Here is a 24,502-nt window from a genome sequence, read left to right on the forward strand (position 1 = left end):
CTCCCTGGATGCACTGGTGAGCAGCAGCAAGGCAAGGTGAGCTGAGATCAAACCACAGTAAAAGCCTGGGCAGCTGTGGTGGGGTTGGAATCACAGATAAATAAAGGTTGGAAAATCCCTCTAAGGTCATTGAATCCAGCGCTTAACCCAGCACTGCCAAGGCCACCACTAACCCATGGCCCCACGTGCCACAGCCACCTTTTCTGAACACTTCCCAGGGATGGTGACTCCAGCACTGCCCTGGGCAGCTGTGCCAGTGCCTGACATCCTTTCCATGAAGAAATTTTCCATATTATCGAATCTAAACCTCCCCTGGTGCAGCTTGAGGCTGTTCCCTCTCATCCTGTCCCTGTTCCCTGGAGCAGCTGTCCCCTCCTGTCAGGAGCTGTGCAGAGCCAGGAGGGCCCCCTGAGCCTCCTTTTCTCCAATCTGAGCCCCTGCCCAGCTCCCTCAGCTGCTCCTGGACCCTTCCCAGGCTCATCTCCATCCCTGGCTGCAGAGGCTGTGCCTGTGGAGAGGTGCCCAGGTGCCAGTGCTGCCTCCCCTGCCCTGCCAGGGCCTGCCCCTGCCCCCGCAGAGCTCCCGAACATCTGCCGAGTGTTCCCCGAGGCACTGCAGCTTGCTTTGCTAATTGCTGCTGATCAGATGCTTCCTTGGCAAGGTGGGAAAGACATTTGGGTCAGAGAAAAGTAAATTGAATTTGTAAGGCAGAAGGACTCCCAATTGCTCGGTCTGCAGGAGAGACTGAGCAGACCCAGCCCCCACCAAAGCAGAGGCTGCTCCCCCAGGCAGAGCCCTGGGATGGTCCCATCCCTGCTGGGCAGTGCAGAGGAGCCAAGGTGAGCCCACCTGAGCAGGGTCAGACTGTCAGAGCAGGACATCACAGCCCCAGCACCCCAGCATCCCCTCTGTGACCCTGTCCCTGCCAGCCTCTCCACAGCTGTCACTGGAGCCCATCACAAGGCACAGAGTGCTGTGCCACCCTCTCTGTCTGGATGAGGCCACCACCAGGACACCTCCGCACCCTCCCAGCACAGCCCAGGGCTCATCTTCCCACATTCTGCTGCCTTTTCTTTCAGGATTCAGGCATCTCCAAGAGGCTGCAATTCCTGTTCCCCATCCCCGAACAGCAGCCAGAGCCTCCCAAACCATTCCCTGGCAGCTCTGACACTCAGCTGGCCCCAGCAGCTCACTGTCCCACTTGGTTTCCTTAACAAACCAGTTTGCCCCAGTGCTCTGGACACCCCAGGAGACCCCAAAGCATTCTCCAGGAGGTTTCCCAGACTAATAACCACAAGCAGACTGATCTCAGAGGGCACTCTGGGGACAGTGGGCACTCTGGGGACAGTGGCACCAGGCTGTCCCCACACACTGTGAATGCCCCCACACGCTGCAGGTCCCAGCCGTGCACAGCATCAGCACCAAGCCCTTCCCCAGCATGGCCAGTGAGCCCCACCTCTACCTGCAGCTGGACATCATGGGGCATGGAGGGGCAAGGCTGTGCCAAAGAGACCCCAGAGAGCCAAGAGAAGAGCCAGGGATGGTGCCTGGCACTCCCAAAGCCCTGGCTCATGGCCCTTGGTCCCACACACAAGGACGAGGAGATGGAGCAGCCCAGGAACCTCCATCTCCCAGGGATGGGGACAGTAGCTATGGCAGTGCTCAGGCTTGGACATCACTGCCTGGAGAAACACCCTGGGCCATGCTCAGCACCATGTGGGCAGTGAGGGGCACACAGCAGAGGGGCAGCACATGTGGGCAGTGAGTGGCACAGAGCAGAGGGGCAGCACATCTGGGCAGTGAGGGGCACAGAGCAGAGGGGCAGCACATCTGGGCAGTGAGGGGCACACAGCAGAGGGGCAGCACATGTGGGCAGTGAGAGGCAAACAGCAGAGGGGCAGCACATGTGGGCAGTGAGGGGCACACAGCAGAGGGGCAGCAGCCCCCAGCCAGCCATGGAGCAGAGCTCCATGATCACCATGCCCAGGATCTCTGAAAGCACCCCTGGAGCACCAACAGCCCATGCTGGGATATTGCAGGAGTCCAGAGCACCAGGTGTGCCCAGCCTGGGGACACTGACCTGGGCTCTGAGTCACCCTCCAGGGCACACAGAGCCCCAGTGCCAGTGCCCTGGACCAGGTTCCCCTTGAACCCGACAGAAATGTAACCAGGAGAGGGGGCAGGGCACAGCCAGCCCTGCACCAGCTCCAGCCCCCAGGGCAGCACAGCTCCAGAGCTGGAGAGCAGCAAGGCAGGAACTACTGGGCACAGCCAGGGAGGAGGTGGCACCATGCCAGGGAGCAGCTCTGCCACTTCTGCCACTGCCAAGGGACACTGCCACTGCTCAGGGACACTGCCATCACTGAGGGACAGTGCCATCACTGTAGGCACTGTACTTGCTGAGGGATGCTGCCATTGCTGCAGGGCACTGCCATGGCTAAGAGGTACTTGCACTGCAGGGACACTGCCATGGCCGTGGGGCACTGGCACTGCAGAGGGCACTGCTATGGCTGCCTGCCCTGCCGGGCTGTTCCTCCCTCAGTGTGGCTGTTCCATGTTCCCAGTCAGGTTAGATCGGCTCTTCCCCTCTCCAGCCCTGAGGGCACTGAGCTGGAACAAACCCACCTGGCCAGGGAGGCTGGGCAGGGTGTGGGGACACACAGGCTGTGGGGACATGGGCAGGCTGTGGGGACACACAGGGTGCTGTGGGCACCCAGTGCCAGCCCCCAGCCATGCCTCAGCCATGCCCACACCTCCCCACAGCCTGGGGGGAAGGCCTGGGCACAGAGAGGCATCTCTGGAACAGAGAGCTGCTGGTCCAGGCATGGCTCTGCCATTCCCCCTCACCTTGCCCGTTTCCCATTTCCCATTTCCCATTATTTCCCATTTCCCATTGTTTCCCCTTTCCCATTTCCCATGCTGCCTGACCATCCTTCCAGCTAATTACCCTGCTCCTGCGGGCACGGGCCATGTGGCAGCTGGCATCTGCACCGGCTCCAGAAACGACCTTGGCTGCTCAGGGGACAGCAGGAGCCTCTCTGCCTGCCGGGCTTCCTCCGAGGCAGACAAGGATCCTCCAGCGGGGGGGGGGGGGACGAGGAGCCCTTCCAGCCCCAGGAGCCCTCCCAGCCCAGGAACACTTCCAGCCCCAGGAGCCCTTCCAGCCCAGGAGCCCTCCCAGCCCAGAAACCCTTCCAGCCCAGGAGCCCTCCCAGCCCCAGGAGCCCTTCCAGCCCAGGAACACTTCCAGCCTAAGGAGCCCTTCCAGCCCAGGAACACTTCCAGCCTAAGGAGCCCTTCCAGTCCAGGAGCCCTCCCAGCCCCAGGAGCCCTTCCAGCCCCGGAACACTTCCAGCCCCAGGAACAATTCCAGCCTGAGGAGCACTTCCAGTCCAGGAGCCCTTCCAGCCCCAGGAACCATTCCAGCCCCAGAAGCACTTCCAGCCCAGGAACACTTCCAGCCCCAGGAGCCCTTCCAGCCTGAGGAGTCCTTCCAGCCCCAGGAACACTTCCAGCCCTGGGAATACTTCCAGCCCCAGGAGCCCTTCCAGCCCCACGAGCCAGCCCAGGAACACTTCCAGCCCAGGAACACTTCCAGCCCCAGGAGCCCTTCCAGCCCCACGAGCCAGCCCAGGAACACTTCCAGCCCCAGGAACACTTCCAGCCCCAGGAGTCCTTCCAGCCCCAGGAGCCCTTCCAGCCTGAGGAACACTTCCAGCCCCAGGAACACTTCCAGCTCCAAGAACACTTCCAACCCAGGAACACGTGCAGCCCCAGGAGCCCTTCCAGCCCCAGGAGCCCTCCCAGCCCCAGGAGCTCTCCCAGCCCCAAGAGCCCCTCCAGCCCCAGGAGCCCTCCCAGCCCCAGGAGCTCTCCCAGCCCCAGGAGCTCTCCCAGCCCCAGGAGCCCCTCCAGCCCCAGGAGCCCTCCCAGCCCTGCTGCCAGCTCTGCTCTCCCAGCTCAGAAACACTGACCTGTGGCTCCCTCCCGTGCTGGGGGTCACTGTCACCTCCCCCAGGACCCCCAGCACTGCCTCCCTGCAGAAATTCCCACTTTCAGTTTTGGAGATCCTTCTCCTGCAGTTTCCCATCCCGGTTTTGTGGCAGCACTGCCCTGAGCCAGGTCTGGCTGCATCCCCTGCCAGCTGTGCCATGGAGAGGGGGTTCAGTGGAGAGAGCTTTGGGAGGAGCAAGGGCTGGGGTCCTTTAGGGAGCCACCTAGGGTGGCATTACTGCCACTGTCACCGCCTGTCATCCCTGGTGTGGGGAGAGGTGGAGCAGAGAGGAGGCAGACACAGCAGCTCTCTGGGGTGGCAGCCCCTGGGGACATCTGACAGAACAGCCCCGAGCTCCCCAGGATGGAAGGGAGCTGTCAGCTGGCACAGGCTGCCAGGCACAGCCTGGGGCTGGAGGCAGTGCTGGCTGGCCCCAGGAGGGATAGGGGCCAGATGAGATCATGGGCAGTGATGGACACGAGTGGGAACCAGATGGGCATCCCCTCCTGTGGCACAGGGGGGGACATGGGGACACCCCTGGCACCTTGCCCCCTGCCCTGCTGGGATGGAGGGCAGGACAGGCGGTGCTGGGGGCTGGACATGCTGAGAGACTCCAGAGAATGGGGGTGCTGGGTGCTGCCCATCCTCAGGAGCTGGGGCAGGGCCAGGGCAGTGCCTGGCCAGGTGTTTCACACCTCCCTGTCCTCACCTGGCTGCCAAAGGCTCAGCAGCTTCCCAGGCTCCTGTGGCACCTGGGGAAATGCCCCCTCCAAACCCCTCAGTGTGGAGGTGCTGGAGTCCCCAGGGGCTCGGGCAGTGACACACAGGTGACATACTGGGTGCGTCCCCACTCCCAGGAGCTCAGCAGCTCCTCCTGCCTGGCTGCTGCCTTCACCTGGAGCCCACCATGGCACAGGTGTGTTTGTGTGGGGGGTTCCTTCAGTCTCCTCCCCAAACAACCCCCATCTCCCATCACATTTCACATCTGCACATCCCTTTGCCATGAAACAACAACCAAGGCCCTGCCATGAGGGGCTCGCTCCTGCCCGGCTGCAATAAAGAGGAAAAGAGCAGGGGAAAAATTGCTTCTCTAGCACCTCAATATTGCTCCAGCTCTGTGCTCTCCATCTCATCTCCATCTTATTCCTCATTCTCCTTTCCAGGAGCTGTCTGTAACCCTTGGATAACATCCTCCTCTCTCCCAAAGCCTGTGTCCCCTCCTGCCTGTGCCACAGAGACACGTCACACAGCCCTGTGATGTCAGGCTAATGTACAGACAGCCCTGTGTGCCTGTGTGCCAGCCAGCTCTGCCCCACATCTGCTGATTCAGGGAGAGAAAAGGCAAAAACACATCTACAAATGAATTCTTGCTGTCCAGCACACACACACAGGCTGGGCTTCCCAAGTGGCTGAGCCAGGGATGTACAGGGTGTACTGACCCCCACCCTACTGAGCCCTGGGGGCAGCCCTGGCAGGTCCCTGTGCCCAAAGGTGCCACCTTGCAGCCTGGGCAGGGTGTGGGGCAGCTGCCAAGTGCCCCCTTACAGCAGCCCAAGCAGCTCCACCCCAGGTTTGGCCCTGGCAGTGTGAGGATGGATTTGCAGGAGGCCCCCACCTGCTGGCAGGGCAGGTGCCAGGGCTGTCCTGATGAGCCTGGCACCCTCACATGCCACATCCCTCTCCAGCCCTGCCCTGGGGCCTGTGGAGCCCCCAGAACCTTCCCCTGCTCTCTCTGGCTGAGAAGGGGTTTCTCTGATCCAAGTGAGGCAACACATTCCTGGGTAGGATGGAGGATGAGCCCCTGCCAGCCTGGAGCAGCCCTGGCTCCAGCCTCCAGCCCCAGGAAACTTCCCCAGGGACCAAGTGCTGACCCCTCCAATCCCTCAGAGCTTGGGATGAGCACAGACAGGACCCATCCTTGGAGGGCTTTGGATGTATCCAGCACCCAAAGATTGATGGGCACACACAGAACTCTGTTCCCACAGCCCCAGGTCTCCCCTGGGTGCCAGCAGGGTCACACCCCAACGCAGGCAGGGCACCCTGTGACCCTGGGGGATGGACAGAGCAGCCCAGCTGGGTGAGGAGTCCCTCCAGCCCCCCAGCTCTGGGGGGAGCAGCACCAGGAAAGCAGGCAGAGCTCCTGTCCTTCCCCTCCCCTCCCCCCAGAGCCCAGCACTGTTTCATTTCCATCCTCACCTCCTGCTCCTGCAGTGGCTCCACAGCCAGCCCAGCACAGCCCTGACCCTTCCATCCCCCAGACCCCTCTGCAGGAGCCAGGGCTGTGTGTGCTGCCAGACATGGGGGGGCAGGGGCTGAGCCACCAACCCCGAGACATCCAACCCAGTGCCATGCTGATGTCACCATCGCCACTGCTGGTGTCACCAATGTCACTGCTGCTGCCACCATTGCCACTGCTGCTGCTGCCACCATCTCCACTGCTGCTGTCACCATTGCCACTGCTGGTGTCACCATTGTCACTGCTGCTGCCACCATCTCCACTGCTGGTGTCACCACCCCACTGCTGCTGCCACCACCCCACTGCTGCTGTCACCATTGTCACTGCTGGCACTGCCACTCCTGGTGTCACCACTGCCACTGCTGCTGCTGCCACCATCCCCACTGCTGCTGTCACCATTGTCACTGCTGGTGTCACCACTGCCACTGTTTCTGCCACCACCCCACTGCTGCTGCCACCATCCCCCACTGCTGCTGTCACCATTGTCACTGTTGGTGTCACCACTGCCACTGCTGCTGCCACCATTCTACTGCACCCAGAGTGCAGGAGGGAAGGCAGGACCTGTGCTGGGCCGGGCCCTGCTTTGCCTAAAGCTGCCAGTGATGCCTGGGGCCACCAACTCGTCCCCAGGGAGCGTGACAAGCGTGGCAGGCTGGCAGGCGAGCCCACGGCAGTGATGAGGCTCCGTGTGATGCCTCAGGCTCTTGCTCATCTCGGCTCCGTGACTCACAGCCCTGGCACTGCAGGAGGGGCTGGGGGTGTGGGGGGTGTGGGGGACACTCACCCAAGCACGGGGGTCAGGCTGGGACCTTCTGCCACCAGCAGGCAGCCAACAGCAGGTCCTGGTGGGGGCAAGGGCAGGGCAGTGAGCTGGGCACGCTGTGGGACAGGCTCTGCCCCGGAGCTAGGCAGTGTTCCTCTCTGGATCTGGGAATGATTGAACAAAGGCCCTGTCCCACACAGTGACCCTGTCCCACATGGTGACCCTGTCCCACAGTGACCCTGTCCCACAGGGTGACCCAGTCCCACACAGTGACCCTGTTCCACAGAGTGACCCTGTCCCACAGGGTGACCCTGTCCCACAGTGACCCTGTCCATACAGTGACTCTGTCCCACAGGGTGACCCTGTCCCACAGAGTGACCCTGTCCCACAGAGTGACCCTCTCCCACACAGGGACCTTGTCCCACACAGTGACCCTGTCCCACACAGTGACCCTGTCCCACAGGGTGACCCTGTCCCACAGAGTGACCCTGTCCCACAGAGTGACCCTCTCCCACACAGGGACCTTGTCCCACACAGTGACCCTGTCCCACACGGTGACCCTGCTCCACACAGTGACCCTGTCCCACAGTGACCCTGTCCCACACAGTGACCCTGTCCCACAGGGTGTCCCTGTCCCACACAGTGACCCTGTCCCACAGGGTGACCCTGTCCCACAGTGACCCTGTCCATACAGTGACTCTGTCCCACAGGATGACCCTGTCCCACAGAGTGACCCTCTCCCACACAGGGACCTTGTCCCACACAGTGACCCTGTCCCACACAGTGACCCTGTCCCACAGTGACCCTGTCCCACAGAGTGACGCTGTCCCACACAGTGACCCTATCCCACAGGGTGACCCTGTCCCACAGAGTGACCCTCTCCCACACAGGGACCTTGTCCCACACAGTGACCCTGTCCCACACAGTGACCCTGTCCCACAGTGACCCTGTCCCACAGAGTGACGCTGTCCCACACAGTGACCCTGTCCCACAGGGTGTCCCTGTCCCACAGAGTGACCCTGTCCCACAGAGTGACCCTGTCCCACACAGTGACCCTGCTCCACACAGTGACCCTGTCCCACACAGTGACCCTGTCCCACACGGTGACCCTGTCCCACACAATGACCCTGTCCCACACGGTGACCCTGCTCCACACAGTGACCCTGTCCCACAGTGACCCTGTCCCACACAGTGATCCTGTCCCACAGGGTGACCCTGCTCTGGAGTGATGTGGCACTGTGACCCTGCTCCCCGTGGTGACCCTGCTCCTTGGACAGAGACCTGCTCCATGATGACCCTGCTCTGGATATTGACCTTGTTCCATGGTGGCCCTGCTCCATATTGTGACCCCGCTCCTCTGCTTTGTCATCTGCCAGCCACCCACAGCTAGGCCTGGCTTGAGGCTTATCTTCCAGTTCACCCCAAAAGGAGCTCTCCTCTCCTGACCCACAACTTTCTGTAGGAGCAGAGACTGCAGTGAGAGCAGCTCCTGAGGCTTCTCACTCCCTGCTCTGACCATGCTGACCCTCCATCCCACAGACACCTCCTGCTGCTCCTCCAGGAGCTGGTGGGCTCTCACTATCCCGTCTTGGGGTGCAGCTGTGGGTGGGTTACCAGAACAAGCTCCAAAACTGGAGCATGTGGCTCCTGAAGCCTCCAGTGACTGCAGCCTCCCCACAAAATCATGTCCTTTCTCCTTTCTCCTTTCTCCTTTCTCCTTTCTCCTTTCTCCTTTCTCCTTTCTCCTTTCTCCTTTCTCCTTTCTCCTTCCCCCTTTCTCCTCCCTCTGGCTCTGGAGCAGATCCTCAGCATCGGGGGAGCTGTGGGGGTCTGGGACTGGGGGAGCACGGCTGTTTTCTCTCAGCTGCCCTCTCGGAACGCCCCGGACGGCTGTGCCCTGCTAATGGCAATGTGGGAGAGAGGCTGGGTTTGTGTGAGTCGGAGTGAGCGGAGCCCCGCTCGTCATTAGCGGTGAGTAAAGCGCGGTGAGTCACTGCTGCCATTAGCACACTGCTGAAGGCAGGCAAATGCAGCAGGAGAGGGCAGCTCCTCGGAGTCACTGCCTGAGCTCCTGCCTTCCGCCGGCACCTCTGCGCTGTCCCCGGGACGGCTGTGTGCCCCGCCTGCCAGCGGGTGGCTGTCCCCAGGCCGTGTCCCAGGGCTGCCACCCTGCCCGTGCCTGCCCCGCTCCCTGAGCTGCCCGGCTGCTCCTGAACCGCGGCGTTTCTAAAGGTCAATGCATGCAGGACACTTGTGCTTCTCCCCAGCTAATTGGCGCTAAAGACACGGCCAGCGCTGAGCTGCTCGGTGCCACCCTGGCGAGGGCACTGTGACCCTGTCCCACTGCTGCTGCCCCGGCTCTGTCACAGCCTGACCCTGCCTGTCAGCCCTGCCCAGGAACCCAGAGGTGTTTGTGAGTGAGCACGCAAGGCTACCCTGTCACTACTGCCTGTCCCCTTCCCCGGGCTCAGCCCCACTCCTCGCCATGGCCACTGTCCTGTCCACTGCTCCTGCAGAGCAGGAGAGCTGCTGGGAGCCCTGGGAGGGCTGCTCCATCCCCAGCCCTGGGAGCTCCATCCCCAGCCCTGGGAGGGCTGCTCCATCCCCAGCCCTGGGAGTGCTGCTCCATCCCCAGCCCTGGGAGCTCCATCCCCAGCCCTAATCCCAGCTCCATCCCCAGCCCTGGGAGGGCTGCTCCATCCCCAGCCCTGGGAGGGCTGCTCCATCCCCAGCCCTGGGAGCTCCATCCCCAGCCCTGATCCCAGCTCCATCCCCAGCCCTGGGAGTGCTGCTCCATCCCCAGCCCTGGGAGCTCCACCCTCAGCCCTGAACCCAGCTCCATCCCCAGCCCTGGGAGCTCCATCCCCAGACCTGATCCCAGCTCCATCCTCAGCCCTAGGAGTGCTGCTCCATCCCCAGCCCTGGGAGCTCCATCCTCAGCCCTGATCCCAGCTCCATCCCCAGCCCTGCCTTGCTCCTGAGCTCTGTCCCAGGCCCACCCAGAGGCTCTGACACGGTTCAGCCGTGGCCTCACACCAAACTCCTGCTCCACACGCTGCTCTGGCCGGCCCAGCTCAGCCTCTCCACCCGGAGAGTGCTGCTCTCTGCCTTGTCTGCTCACCTCACAGCCTCAATCCCTCTTCTTTCACTTCTTGTTTTTCAACCTTTTGGCTTTTTCCCATGCCTCTGCTCCAGGCTCATTGTATCCTGAGCACTGAGAACACAAACACGAGCACATTCAAGAGCAGAGCCCTGCTGGGATGGCCATGCCCTGGGGGGTTACCCTGGCCCCAGCCCATCCCAGCCCCACTGTGGCCATGCCCAGCTGGTGCTACAAAGGGCCCTGGTGACCAGGCACAGTGCCCTGCCACTGCCACCACTGCGGGGACAGCAGGAGGTGACCCTGCTGCTGGGGACGCTGCGCTGGGTACCACAAAGAGAAATGAAAATGCCAAAGCTCCGAAGAAAGCAGAAGGCTCATGGAGCCTGAGAGCAGAGAGAATTCCTGCAGGCACCAGGAGGACCCTGGGCACATCCCTCGTCCCTGCCCTGCTCCACTCTGCCACCCCCACGTGCTGCCCAGGCTCCAGGGCGAGACACTCCGATCTTCCTATTCAAACGGATTACAAATTACTGTCTGATCCACTAATTAGGACGGGAAGATGAGTGTGCCTCTGACAGTGCTGTTTAGCAGCCATTTAGCGATGGCTGGGAAGGCAGCGTGGCCGCGAGCACCGCACGGTGAGCGGCCACATCTGCTCCAGCAGCGAGCCCGGCAGCGCCCCGGGACCCCCCCGGGATCATCCCTGCCGCCAGCAGCTCTGCCCGACCCCATCCCCGCTCCCAGAGCTGCTCCTGCCCCGCTGCAGAGCCCCCCCGCTCCCACGGATGTCCCCAGGCCATTTGGCTACCAGCCCCGCTGCCATTACTCTGTATTTATTTAACAAAATTAAACCCTGCTTAGTGGGGCCGGCAAATCGGATCTGCCGCGGCTGCTGCCGGGAAGGGCAGCCTGGCACCGGGCTGGGGCCACCCCAGCGGCCGTAGGGGCACACGGAGCCTCCCTCCTTCCCGGGAATGGGCAGCAGCACAAGCCCGCAGGTCCCTGGCACCCCGGCTGCTGTGTGACAGAGGCTGGCTCTGCCTGGGCACGACTCCAGGAGCAAAGCTCCGTGCTGGGCTGGGCTCCCCAAGAGCCCTGGTGGTGCCAGGCATGGCCACGGCTCTGAGAGGAGCCCCCAGCCCTGTGCCCGCCTGCTGGCATGGGGGCTGTGGGGTTTGGGTGATGCCAGGCTCGTGGGGGCTGCTCTGGAGCCCTCCTTCAGGCAGTGCCCAGGCACGGGACACTGCCCCAGCCAGGAGAGCCCTCGCTGTCCCTGGCAGGGCCCCTGTGTCCCCTGTAGCTTCTACAGGACCAGGCTCCTCTCTCCTGGGTGAGAACTCTACTCTGGGTCAGGCAGGAGCTGGGGGGCCCAGGAACACCTCAGGAACAGCTCTACAGCCTTGGCCTTCCCAAAACTCATCCATTCCCCAGCATCAGAGCCCTTCCAAACCACCCCAGGGCTGGGCACAGGATGCTCAGCTCCCATGGGGCAGAGCACAGAGCCAGCAGCACAAACCACATCCCCAGGGCACCAGGGCAGGGATCCCCTGGCCCTCCAGCCCACTGGGACCTCCTTGGGTTCTCCAGCCTGCTGCCCCTGGGCACTGGGCCAGCCCTGGCACAGCCCTGGCACAGCCCTGGCACAGCATCACCCAGCACAGGATTGCAAAGGCAGAGGGAGGGGGAAGCCTCAGGTGCAGGCACAGGCACCCAGAGAGGAAAAGCTTCATCACAGAGCCGGGCCCAGCCATCACCAGAGGAGCTACAGTGCCATTAATGAATGCTTTCCATTTTAATGAAGTTAATCTACCTCTAAAAGCTCTTTATGCCCACAAACATATGAGCTGAGAGAGAACAGGACCTGCAGCCACATTTTTACAGCATTTGAGCATGGTTTTTTTGAGCCACCTATTTCCCAGCAAAGCAGCTGGGGGAAAGAACATCCCCTGAGCAGGCTGCAGCCCCTCCACTGTGCCAGTTACACCTGGAGATCCACAGCCTGCCAGGAAAAGCGAGATCCTCTGTTCCCATTATGATAAAAGTTAGAAAAACAGTGAATTTCAGTGAAAAAGCTCATACAGTCTTTTGTCAGCTGGGGAGAGATGGTGCTGGCAGAAGGAGGTGCTCAGGGGGTGCTGAGAAGCCCCTGCCCAGCACAGCCCCCTGTGCCCCCTGCTCCCATCCCAGCCCATGGTGCCAGGCAGGCTCTCAGAGCAGGAGCTGTGCTGGGGCTGCCCCCAGCCCCCAGCAGCTCCCTGCCTGCTTTGCCAGCTAGGGATCATTTTCCCAATTTCCTGTTACTCCTGGACAGGAGTGCAGGTGCCCTGGATTTGATTCTCTGGCTCCTCTCCAGTTTCACCTTTCCCAGCACTCTCAAACAGGAGAGTTGGAACTGGATTTAAACCTGGCATGACCTCCTCAAACACACAGGTCTGGATTTGCTCCTCCCTCCTCCTTGGGAATCCTGTGGAATTCCTGTGTCCTGCCAGCAATGCCAGCCCAGGTGTCAGTGCCAGCAGCACCCTGGGGAGCTGCTCCTTCCTTCCTGCAGGGGAGGACACACACAGCCACCTCCCCAAAAACATCCAGCTGAGCAGAAACCTTCCCATCCCACCTGCAGAGCCTGGCAGGAGCAGCAATGGCACTGGAGGCTCAAACACGTCCAGGGACAGGACAGATTTCCTCCAGGAGAGGCAGGCAGGGGCTCTGAGGGCTCCTGTCATGGCCTGGGTGAGGGATCCCTGAATGAAGGATCCCTGGGTGAGGGATCCATCTCTGGGTGAGGGATCCCTGGGTGAGGGATCCATCTCTGGGTGAGGGATCCCTGGGTGAGGGATCCCTGGATGAAGGATCTCTGGATGAAGGATGGTCTGGATGAGGGATCCCTGGGTGAGAGCTCCTGGGTGAGGGATCCCTGGGTGAGGGATCCCTGGATGAAGGATCTCTGGATGAAGGATGGTCTGGATGAGGGATCCCTGGGTGAGAGCTCCTGGGTGAAGGATCCCTGGGTGAGGGATCACTGGATGAAGGATCACTGGATGAAGGATGGTCTGGATGAGGAATCCCTGGGTGAGAGATCCATGGGTGAGGGACCCTTGGGTGAGGGATCCCTGGGTGAGAGATCCCTGGGTGGGAGATCCCTGGGTGAGAGATCCCTGGGTGAGGATCCCTGGATGAGGAATCCCTGGGTGAGAGATCTCTGGGTGAGGATCCCTGGGTGAGGGATCCCTGGATGAGGAATACCTGGGTGAGGGATCCCTAGGTGGGAGATCCCTGGGTGAGGATCCCTGGGTGAGGAATCCCTGGGTGAGAGATCTCTAGGTGAGGATCCCTGGATGAAGATCCCTGGGTGAGGATCCCTGGGTGAGGAATCCCTGGGTGGGAGATCCCTGGGTGAGAGATCCCTGGGTGAGGGATCCCTGGGTGGGAGATCCCTGGGTGAGGATCCCTGGATGAGGAATCCCTGGGTGAGGATCCCTGGGTGAGGGATCCCAGGGTGAAGGATGGTCTGGATGAGAGATCCCTGGGTGACGAATTCCTGGATTAGGGATCTCTGGATGAGGGATTTCTAGATGAAGGATCCCTGGGTGAGGGATGGCTTTGGGCTGTTCCTGCCCACAAAGCCCCCACTGAGACCCCTTTGAGGGGTACCAGAGCTGGGTCCAGGGCAGAGCTGAGTCCTCTCCAGCCACACCGGTGGTTTGCTCTCCACCATTCTGTCTTTCCAACCACAACTGCCTCTCCCTGCAGCCTGCCCCGGCCTCTGGCAGCCCTGCCAGGGCAGGAGGTGCCAGTGCCATGGGAGCCCCCAGCAGCACCCACCCTGCTGCCTCCCCTGCTCCTCTGGCACTGCTCCCACAGCTCTGTCACAGCCCAGAGGGTCTCAGGAAAGCCTGGGAGGTTCCCAACACCCTCCTACCCTGGGGCCTCACCACAGGCTGCTGCAGGGACCCCTCTGTGCCAGCTCTGAGGCAGGACAGCCCCATGTGCACCCCAGAGCTCCGAGCACTGCACAGGGCTGGCACCCAGGGCTCCTCCTGCCACCAGGCTCCCCAAAGGCCACCATGTGCTGTGACTTCTCCTCATGGAGAATGTCCCCATGTGCCCCCAGCCCAGGCACCCCTCGGGGGTGACTCCCTGCCCATGGGGGATATGTCAAAGCAGCTGCCCTTCTTCCTGCTGCCCCTCTCCTGCTAGAGCACAGGAATGTCCCCTCACACCCCTCTGAGGCAGGAAGGTCACAGCAGCTTCCCAGCCCCAGTGGAAACCAGCAGCTCTGGTTTCCAGCTCAGTGTAAAGAGATGTTTGTGGAAATAAAATTCCTCTTGGCTTTCTCTGACATTTGCCTCTGTCCACAGAGCCTTGGCTGCTGCTGCCACGGGCCATGGGATCTCCTGGAGCACCCACAGACCCACCCCAGACCACGATGGAACCTGGCAGAGGGATCCTGGCTTGGTCTGAGCCCTTCCCTGTGGAGGTGGCTGGAGGAATGGGGATACCAAACACATTCCTGCCTTCTTGGCAGGGGCAAAAATGGCCAGGTTTGATGGATCTGATGACACACACAGCAGGAGTTCCTACACAACCATGGAATATCCTGAATGGGAAGGGACCCACAAGGATCATGAGCCCAGCCCCATCCCTGCACAGACACCCCAGCAATCCCACCCTGGGCATCCCTGGCAGTGCTGTCCCAATGCTCCTGGAGCTGTGGCAGCCTCGGGGCTGTGCCCATTGCTGGGGAGCCTGGGCAGTGCCAGCACCCTGTGGGAAAGAACCTTTCCCTTATATCCACCCCAACACTCCCTGACAGCTCCAGCTGGTATTTTCCCAATAGCTAAAACTCATCCTCATGGGGATGAGCAGTCCTGGAGGGTCCAGCCCAGGATGTGTGGGATACTCTGGAGCAGAGAGGCACAGCCACACTGGGTGCCTCAGGCATGGGCACTTCTGAACACCAGGATGGGTGTTCAGGGCTCTCCAGAAGCAGAGCAGATGCAGTTTGGGGTGTATTGAGGTTAAAGCCTGACTCAGAGTGACCCCTCCAACCCCTGGTTTGCCTGTGGGGCTTTGGCTCCAAGGCCAGTCCCATGTCCTCCAGCTGTGGCAGGCACTGGATTTGGGGAACCTCTGAGCTGTGTCCTCACTGCACTCCCCTGCAGGAGGGATTTGCTCTATTCCATAGGATTTTTGGAAAAAATTCTTCCCTGTGAGGGTGGGGAGGCCCTGGCACAGGGTGCCCAGAGCAGCTGCGGCTGTCCCTGGATCCCTGGCAATGCCCAGGATCAGGATGGACAGGGCTTGGAGGAACCTGATCTGCTGGAAGGTGTCCCTGCCCAGGGCAGGCAGATGGGGCTGGGTGTCTGTGAGGGCCTTTCAACCCTCTCAGTCCTGTCAGGAAGTGGGATGAGCCCAGGTGGGATGAGGGGCTGACCCAGCTCCCACCACACCCTCCCTGACCTTCTCCTGCAGATCACAGGGTGTCCCAAAGCCACCAAAGCCCAGCAGAGGAGAGGACACGTGGCCCCAGGCAGGAGAGAGCGAGGGGGGCCCAGCAGGCAGCTCCTGCTGGAAGTGGCTCACCCTCCCTGGGACCAACAGTGCCACCGAAGTAGGGCTGCGGGCAGGGAACAGGGCGTCCCATCTAATTATATCAGTGTGTCCCACAAAGAGCAGCTGCCACTGGGCTGCCCTATTTCCTGAGCCCTCCTCTGGGCCGGCAGCGCCGCGCTGGCACAGCCCTGGCACAGCCCCGATGGAGCTTCCCCTGGGCAGGAATGGCTGCTGGCTCTGGGGCACTTGGGGTGGCTTGGGGTCCCCATCCCACCCTGCACAGCCTGGCCTGGCTCACACCGGGCTCCCCACAAGCTGTGAGTGATCCCAGAGTGCCACAAGGTGCAAACACCAGAGCGGTGCCATGGGCACAGGAGCCAGCCCAGCCATGCCCTCCCACAGGACACTGCAGTTTGTGTCCCCAGTGCCCCACCTGCCACAGGACACTGCAGTTTGTGTCCCCAGTGCCCCACCTGCCACAGGACACTGCAGTTTGTGTCCCCACTGCCCCACCTGCCACAGGCCACTGCAGTTTGTGTCCCCAGTGCTCCACCTGCCACAGGACACTGCAGTTTGTGTTTCCAGTGCCCTACATCCCACAGGACACTGCAGTTTGTGTCCCTACTGCCCCACCTGCCACAGGACACTGCAGTTTGTGTCCCCACTGCCCCACCTGCCACAGGCCACTGCAGTTTGTGTCCCCAGTGCTCCACCTGCCACAGGACACTGCAGTTTGTGTTTCCAGTGCCCTACATCCCACAGGACACTGCAGTTTGTGTCCCTACTGCCCCTTCTGCCATAGGACACTGCAGTTTGTGTCCCCAGTGCCCCACCTGCCACAGGACACTGCAGTTTGTGTTTCCAGTGCCCTACATCCCACAGGACACTGCAGTTTGTGTCCCCACTGCTCCACCTGCCACAGGACACTGCAGTTTGTGTCCCCACTGCCCCATCCGCCATAGGACACTGCAGTTTGTGTCCCCAGCGCCCCACATCCCACAGGACACTGCAGTTTGTGTCCCTACTGCCCCACCTGCCACAGGCACCGCTGCTGGAGCCACGGAGGGCTCTACAGCACAGGGACTGCCCTGGCTCCAATGGGTGCCATAGGCACCCCTAACCCGACAGTGCCCTCACACCTCCTCCTGCCCCTCTCCCAGTCCAGCACTCACTTTCCAGCTCAGCTCAGCCCATGCCCTGGGAGAGCCCATCCCCCTCGGGGCTGTGGTAGGATCACAGAATCCCAGAATGGTTTAGGTTGGAAGGGACCTTAAAGCCCACCCAGTACCATGGCAGGGACACCTTCCACTGTCCCAGCTGCTCCAAGCCCCATCCAACCTGGCCTTGGGCACTGCCAGGGATGGGGCATGGATAGGGGCCCTGTGCCAAGACCCTCTGGAGGTGGCTGGAGCCATCAGGAGGTAAATGGCATCTTAGGCAGCAGCAGGGCTCTGCCAGGAGCAAACCCCTCCTGCCCCTGATGGAGCAACTGCAATGAACACGCTACGCTAGGACCATTCTCTGGCTTGGACAGCAGCAGGCAAAGGACCGGGCTGGAGCCAAGGACACTCAGAGCTGCTGGTGGAGGGAGTGACAAGGGGTCAGCGGATCCCATCCGAAGTTCTTTGTGTTCAATCTCACAGAAACTTCAGTCTGGAGGTCCTGGCACAAGCCTCTCTCTCCTGACAGAGGATCTCTGGGTGCTCCCCACTGCCAGCAGCCTGTCCAAAGGGTGTGAGACCTGGTCCCTCTCTGAACTCTTGGAGATGCCTCTTGGGCCTCCCTGGGAGCTGCTCCTGGGGGATCCCTCCCTCCCTGCACCCAACTGAGCTATTCTGAGCCCCTGCTGCTGGGGTGTGGGTGGCAGGCACGGTCCTGTTTCCCACCTTGCAAACTGGACAGCCCTGAGCCCCTCTCAGGGAAGCCCAGGGGCTGGGGAGTGGCTGGGGGCTGCCTGGCCCCTGCCACCCAGGGGGATGATGGTTTAATCTGAGACTTATTTCGGTTGCTAGGTGATCAAATCATCCATCTGCTTGTGACTGGAGAGCGCCGTGAGTCAGCCCCTGCCACCGGCAGCAGAGGGTTCACTCCAGCTCCAGCTCCAGCTCCAGCTCCAGCTCCAGCTCCAGCTCCAGCTCCAGCCTGGCCTGGGCCTGGCGTGCCCAGGGCGGCTCTGGCAGCAGGGCCTGCCATGGACAGGGGAACAGGGCCTGCCATGGGCACAGGAACAGGGCCTGCCATGGATATAGGAACAGATCCATGGGTATGGGAACAGGGCCTGCCATGGATATAGGAACAGATCCATGGACACAGGAACAGGGCCTGCCTGCCATGGACACGGGAACAGCTCCATGGACATGGGAACAGGGTCTGCCATGGACATGGGAACAGGGCCTGCCATGGACATGGGAACAGGGCCTGCCTGCCATGGACACGGGAACAGCTCCATGGACATGGGAACAGGGCCTGCCATGGGCATGGGAACAGGGCCTGCCTGCCATGGACATGGGAACAGCTCCATGAACATGGGAACAGGGCCTGCCATGGACATGGGAACAGGGGAACAGGGTCTGCCATGGACACGGGAACAGGGGAACAGAGCCTGCCATGGACACAGGAACAGCTCCTGCCATGGACATGGGAACAGGGGAACAGAGCCTGCCATGGACACAGGAACAGCTCCTGCCATGGACACGGGAACAGAGACTGCCATGGACACTGGAACAGAGTGTGCCTGGGCAACTCAGGCTGCCACAGGGCTGAGCCCATCTGCCCATGTGCTCCTGGAGAACGGGACCCCCACAGAAGCATGGAGAGCACCTCTGAGCTGTGTCCTCACTGCACTCCCCTGCAGGAGGGATTTGCTGTACTGCATTGGATTTTTGGAAAAAATCTTCCCTGTGAGGGTGGGGAGGCCCTGGCACAGGGTGCCCAGAGAAGCTGTGGCTGTCCCTGGATCCCTGGAATTGTCCAGGATCAGGAAGGACAGGGCTTGGAGGAACCTGATCTGCTGGAAGGTGTCCCTGCTCAGGGCAGGCAGATGGGGTTGGATGATCTGTGAGGTCCTTTCAAGCCTTTCAATCCCATTCTGGGATTCAGTGATTCAATCAGAGCGACTTGGAAGGATGAGCCCCACTAGATGTAAAGGAAGGTTTGGTGTTCCCCCCCTGCTCAGCTCCCCAGCACAGCTCAGCCCCCCCAGCACAGCTCAGCCCCCTCAGCACTGCTCAGCAGCCCAGCAACTTCCCTCTTCTGCAGGGACATTCCTACCCCTGCACACTGGGAGCCCAGGGAAAGCCAACAGGCTTCTCAGGAGAGCAAGGCAGAAAGGCAACAGTTTGGGAGAAAATAACATTTTCATAAAGTGTTTGAAGTCATTTGGAGGAGGAAAGTGGGAAGGGAGAGGAATCAGAGTCCCTGTGAGTGTGTGATGCATGCGTATGTGAGAGTGCGACAACAGGAGCCTCCCTCTCCGCAGAGGAGAAACCATCTCAGCTTCTCAGCTTTGGGAGAGTGTTGAGACACTGGGAAATTAAAGCAATGCCCACAGAACGTGTTTGCAAAGTCCAGCTTCCTTGGTGAGGCACCACGTGTAGGTGTCACACTGCTGCTGGCAGCGGGCACGTGCTGGGCACGGGCGCTGGGCGCGGGCTGGTGCTGCCCAGGACCCCGCGCTCTGCCACGTGCAGCCCTCGGGATCTGAAGGCCACCAGGGCCAGTGCAAATCTCCTGTGGGATGCACAGGCTGTGTGGGAGCATCAGTGGCCACCCCTGCCCACGGCAGCCCCAAAGGAGGAGCATCACGGATGGCAGAAATGGGACAGAACCACAGCAGAGCAGCTGGAGCTGCCCCAAGCTGCTTTCCCTGCCTCCTGCCACTGCCTATGGGCAAAAGAGGCCCGAGGGTCCCTTCCCTGTTCCCCCAGCCCTGCTGAGCTGTGCCGGGGCTCAGCCAGCACCCAGGCAGCCCCGCAGCATCCCAACCTCAGTGCCGGCATCCCAAAGCGCGGCAGCGGGGCTGGTGGCCTCCCCGCTGCTCTCCACAGCCCCGCCAGCTCCCTCGGCAGCTATCACGACTTCTTAGTGCAGAGAGACTCACTAATGAAGTGGAAAAGGAGGAGGAGGAGCAGGCTGAACGGTCCGTCCTGAGGGACAGTGCAGCAAGGAGGAGGAGGAGGAGGAGAGCCTCAGCGCTGATCTCGGCTCAGCAGCCACCCAGGAGGGGAAGCAGTGCCGGGGCAGTGCCGGGGCAGTGCCGGGCTTGAAGAGCCGAGGGCCGGCAGCCGGGCTGGGAGCCGTGCCGGGGAGGGCAGGAGCCCGGCCCGGTGCCTCAGGCCCATCGCAGCGGCCTCGCCCTCAGGGCGGGAGGCAAACGGGATCTATGGGCCTGGGAACACCTTCGGCACCCTCTGGAGCCCAGGCGTGCCCAGCCCGCAGGGCAGCAGCCCCGGCAGGGAGCGGTAGCTCCTCACAGCTGCACGGGAGGGGACGGGAGGGGAGGACAGGCTGGGCTGTGTGGGAAGGGCGTTTTTCTCCACACCAGCCGGTCCCCGTTCCGAGCTGTCTCTGCAGGGCCTGGCTGCTCTGCCTGAGGGAAGCGTGGCCGGGGGCTGCAGGGAGCCACCGACCCCCGGCCCTGGCTGGGCAGCAGCCCCAGGAGCTGTCCTCTCCTCAGGGATGGGGGAAGATTATCCCAGCCCGCAGGTCCAAACAGAGCCCGGCAGACATGAGGGTGATGGGGCACATGGGCAGAGGCTCCTGCAGCTCTGAGGCCTCACTCCATTTCTTGGAGCCCCAAAGCTGGGGAGCCCCAGATTGCAGCAGCCTCCTGTCCCCAGGTGACACGGGGGGCTCTGAGCCCAGCCGGGCTCCACTGCTCCTGTGGGGACAGGGGGGCTGCTGTCCCCTGCTCACAGCCCCAGCCCAGGCTGGGGACAGGACTCCCGAGCCTGCCCAGGAAAGGACCGAGGAGCTCATGGGGAGCTTGGGTGTCGCATCCCTGCCCATCCTTTCTTTCATCATGCAGGGCACACAATTCTGGGAGCACCATCACTTCCATGACCATCACCCCCTCAGGGAGTGTCACTGCAGGCTGAGCAGTGCAGGACACACCTCTGTGCTGTGAAGGTCTGGCTGTCCATGTCCCTCCATATATCCTGCTTGGAAAGCACAACCCCAACCTTGGCCTGCCATGAAATCTGTGTTCCCATCCCAGAGGCTTTCCCCACAGCAGGCAGGGAATGGTTCCAGTGGCTGTGAGGGGACAGCTGAGAATGCTCCTCCGTTCTCCAGCCAGCTGAAACACCTCCTAACACTGTCACTGGGCCTTGAGCTCTGCCCAAGCCAGCAGCAGTGCCCAGCTGAGACTGAAGGAGGGTGGGATATTTAGAAAATGCCAAACCAGCCTTTTCTGATTGTTCAGAAAATTACCTCAAACTATTCAGAACAAGAAAATCACTAGACAAAGGGCCTTGTCCATCAACTGGGTCAGTCCTAACCCCAGCCCTGAGCCCTGGCTGCCCCCGCAGCTCTGCCCAGGAGGGAGGTGGCCCTGGGGCAGGGCAGCAGGTCCCTGTCCCACGTGGCTGTGGTGCCCGTGCCCAGGACTTGCCCAAGCCCACGGTGGCCCAGCCCAGCCCCAGAGCAGTCACCCAGCCACCCATCCCACCTCCAGCATGGGAGGATGAGTCTGTCAGGCGAGCGGCGAGGGAGTGTCACCTTCGCTCCCGCAGTGAAAGCGGAGCCATTCAAACCCTCTCTCTCTGACACACACTGAGCCATTTCCGGGAGTTTGGCAGGGAATAACATTATCTATAAATATATAAATAATGTTATATAAATATACCATTATCTATAAATACCCTGGGGTGCTGCTGTGCTGATGGCCCTGCCCACCCCCGGAGGGCTCAGCCTGAGGGTCAGGGACAGCAGAGCACGGCAGGGCTGTGCCAGCTCGGATTGCGGGCAGTGGGCACAGGGCAAGAGCTGGGCAGGACCTGGGGGCACAGAGAGAGCCGAGGTGCACGGGGGTGAGGGAATGAGGGGGTTCCTAAAGCACACCCTGAGGGTCTCTGTGGCTGCAGCCGAGGACTCTGGTCTGACACACAACCAGCTCATCTCTGCCTCGCCAGGGGGACCCCAGGCACAGAGGGGCTCTCACACCACAGCAGGCACACACACAGGCTCCTCAGGGCACCAGGGGATGCCCTGAACACCCCAGGGACACTCGCTGCAGGCATTTCCCAGCTCTCCTAGAGGAGGGAAGCTGCTCGCTGTGGACTCCGGCCCATCAGCTGGGCCAGCCCAGGACCAACGTGAGGAATCAGTGACACCTCCTGCACCTGCTGCTCTACCAAGGCCCTGAGACACTGGGTGAAGAAAACCCTTCAGCCCAGCTGAGAGGGAAGCAGCAGGAAGGGGACCCAAGGCTCCCCGCCCCCAGGCAGGCTGTCCAGCCCCCCCTGGAATGGCTGGAGCCTGGTGCTGTCACCCGTCTGTCACCTGCCAGGGAAAATGGTGTGGGTGGTCCCAGTCCTGTGGAGACACACGAGACAAACAGCTCAGAGACTGGGATATTAAACACTTGACGTAAGGAGACTCTCATGATGCTCACCACAGGCCTCACCACTCCTCCTTAGCACAAGTGTCACCTCAGAGCTCCTGCAGAGAGCTCAGCTGCTCTGAGTCCTCAGCAGCAGCCCTATGAAAGCAGGGGAGATGCAGGGGACACCAAACCCAAAGCTGTTGGAGGCCTGAGGAAATGGGGTCCTTCTCTGTGGGAGTCAATCAAGAGATGTGCAGAAGGGTCCACACATCCAAGGGACTGCAGAAGCCAGGCCCAGGAATATCTAAACCATCCCACAGTCAGCACAGTGTGATTTGGGGCTGTCTGTCTCTTTGCCCCATCCCATACAACCCCGGAGGGCATAAACCCCATAGGACCACAGAACCATGGGATCAGGGACTGGTTTGGGTAGGAAGGGACCTTAAATATCATCTAGTTCCAACCCTCAGCCATGAGATCTCCACAACAGCTCTGGAAGTTGTGCTGTGCCTCCTTGCAGCAGCTTTGCTTTCCTGGCCAAGAGCTGCAGCCAGGCAAAGCTCTCAGGAAAGACAATTTTCCTGAGAGCCCATGCTCCAGAGCCACCAGACAAGCACAGGAAAAGCTGGCATCCATGGGAGCCTTCCTGAGCAGAGCCAGAGGGGCACAGGAGGGCTCAGCATGGTGGGAACCTTCCCTCCACAACATCTCCGCAGCAGGAAGAGGCTCAGGACCATTCCCTGCACACCAAAACCAGGGGTCACACACAGAGCCCACAGCAGTGTGCACTGGGAGCTGCATGGTTGCTGTAGCCGCAGTCTGTGCCCACAGATGGACCCAAGGGACCTCCCAGAGCAGAGCTGTGGGCAGCTATGAGGTGAGGAACACAGACATCTGCAAACCCTGCCATGGAGAGCAGCACAGGCCCAGCCCAGCTGCAGGAGCTTGGTGCCAGCTCCTGGAGTGTGGCTTCAGCCAAACTCTGCTGGAGGGACCCAGCCTGCAGCACCTCCAGCCCTGAGCCAAGGGCTTCCCTCACAACTTGAGCAGAACCTTCTCCTCTGTTTATTCTGCACAGAGCTAAACACACCCCTGAAATGAGAGTAACAAAGCAGCCTCAGTGCCCAAAATGACTGCCCCTGAGCATCCCAGTGACAGCCCGAGATCTCCTACAGCCCCTTTGCCTCAGTGAGTGTGACCAGAGGCTCCTGCTGGGAGGTGGGCAGTGCTCAGCCTGCCCCTGGTGCCCAGCACAGAGGGGCAGGGGGGCTGCAGCTGGGGGCTGCCCAGCCCAGCATGGCTGGGCCAAGCACAGCCAGCTGTGGATCCTGGGCAGGATTCCCCCTGGAAACAGGGCAAGAGAAACCCCACAAGCTCGGAATGAGCTCCTTGAAGCCCATCCAGGAGAAAACGGGAGCCAGCCCAGCGCTCCTGGCAGCCCAGCACTGCCCGGGGCTGGCGGCCCTGGCTGAGCTGGGCAGCAAATGAGGGACGCAGGTGGCAGTCGGGGCCAGAGCCGTGCCAGGGCCAGTCCTGGCTGCTGCCTGGCGCTGCTGCCCTGTGCTGTGCCCTGTGCTGTGCCCTACCCTGTGCTGCTGCCCTGCACTGTGCCATGCACTGCTGCCCTGTGCTGTGCCCTGTGCTGTGCCCTGTGCTGCGCCATCCACTGTTGCCCTGTGCTGTGCCCTGTGCTGTGCCATGCACTGCTGCCCTACGCTGTGCCCTGTGCTGTGCCCTGTGCTGTGCCATCCACTGCTGCCCTGCACTGTGCCCTGTGCTGCTGCCCGGCGCTGCGGATGGCACTGGGAGGATGCGGGGAGGCAGCTGCCATCTGGATCCAGGGCTCTCCATCTCTGCGGCGTGGCAGCAGCGCTCGGTGCTGATTGTGGGCAGATTACAGGGGACACAGCGTGCTCATCCCGATCCTGCTGCGCTGCCGCTACCCAGGCTGGAAATAAAGCCTCGTTTTTCATGCAAAGATGCACAATGGTTAACAGGGAAAAGCTTGCCTGGGAGGCATGCAGGTAGCAAACCAATTTCCAAACGGGTCTCCAATTACTCCTGATGGTTATTCGATTTACATTTTTTTCTGGCTCACCAGATGTTGATGCTCTGAGGGTGAAATTGGGCCCAGCACGAGGGTATGGGAAGGTGCAGGAGTCCCCTGCTGCAGAGTGGCACGTTTCCCTGGAGCTGCTCTGTTCCTCACCACTCACAGCCATGCTTCCATCCGTACCGTGCGTCATGGACACAGAGAGGAGCGAGGGAGCCGGGCTGCTGCAGACACGGAGCCACATCTGCCAAGCCCA

At 61.4% G+C, this 24,502-nt stretch overlaps 1 protein-coding gene across 7 annotated transcripts in view; it reads right to left on the minus strand.

The window, feature by feature from the left end:
* DLGAP4 (DLG associated protein 4) overlaps positions 1 to 24,502 on the minus strand; it is a 155,974-nt gene that overhangs the window by 128,486 nt on the left and 2,986 nt on the right. The gene's annotated exons all lie outside the window — the stretch shown is intronic.

This window comes from Zonotrichia albicollis, chromosome 17 (genome assembly GCF_047830755.1).
Source record: "Zonotrichia albicollis isolate bZonAlb1 chromosome 17, bZonAlb1.hap1, whole genome shotgun sequence".
Lineage (NCBI taxonomy): Eukaryota > Metazoa > Chordata > Aves > Passeriformes > Passerellidae > Zonotrichia > Zonotrichia albicollis.